This window comes from Octodon degus, unplaced genomic scaffold (assembly GCF_000260255.1).
Source record: "Octodon degus isolate 3935 unplaced genomic scaffold, OctDeg1.0 scaffold00106, whole genome shotgun sequence".
Classification (NCBI taxonomy): domain Eukaryota; kingdom Metazoa; phylum Chordata; class Mammalia; order Rodentia; family Octodontidae; genus Octodon; species Octodon degus.
In genome coordinates this window covers 8,971,767-8,972,638 of record NW_004524682.1, presented here as the reverse complement: position 1 = coordinate 8,972,638, position 872 = coordinate 8,971,767, and positions in this window count along the sequence as shown.

Sequence of the window (872 nt, the reverse complement as noted above, 5' to 3'; positions counted from 1 at the left end):
TTTCTGGGGTTGGCAGTTGAATCCGGGGCATCCTGCATGCTAAACATGTGCTCTTCCACTGAGCTTCTCTTCCAGCTCAGGGGACAGAATTTAATAAACACTCAAATGAGTTAGAGTGTTATGTAAACAACTGTGGTAGTCCTGGCAGAGAGAATCACCTCCAACGAGACTCAAAAAAACGGAAGCGAGCCATGACACTGAAAATTAGGAGGTTTTTGCATTTATTTAATAATTTGCTGCACATCAAAACTGTGAATTCCAACATCATGTGGATAGATATAGAGCAAGTATCCAAAAATGACTTTTTTGGTGAGCAAATATTTTGTATTATGCACAAAGAGAACCAAAGATAGCTCAATAAAAGTCAAACAGAATAATTTGGCAAAATTTTTAAATGTTTAATAAATGCAAAAATTTAGCCATTACACTAATTCTGTTTTCCTTTCTGTGTTTAATATCCAATCACCACTGAATACTTTTTATTTTATTTTAATTTTATTTTTAAAGAGCATAAATAATGGTTTAAAACTTTAGAAACGATACAGAATTTCTCTGAACAAAATGATTGTAATTAAGCCATAGTTGTTACATTGCATATTGTTGTTTTCAAATTAGTTGCTCATATTACTAGATATAAGCACACAAAATTGTTTAAAGAAAAAAGGAGAATTAATTGCTCCTTTCATTATACCAGAAGAAATCAGCAGTACAATTATTCAAGCCATCCTATGTATATAAATATACAATTCTTTTTCTTCCTTCCTCTTTTTTTTTTTTCCTCAGAATTGGGGATTGAACTCAGGCTCTTGTGCTTACCAGGGAAGCACTTACTCTATTGAGCTGTCTTCCCGGTCTCTCTCTCTCTCTCTCTC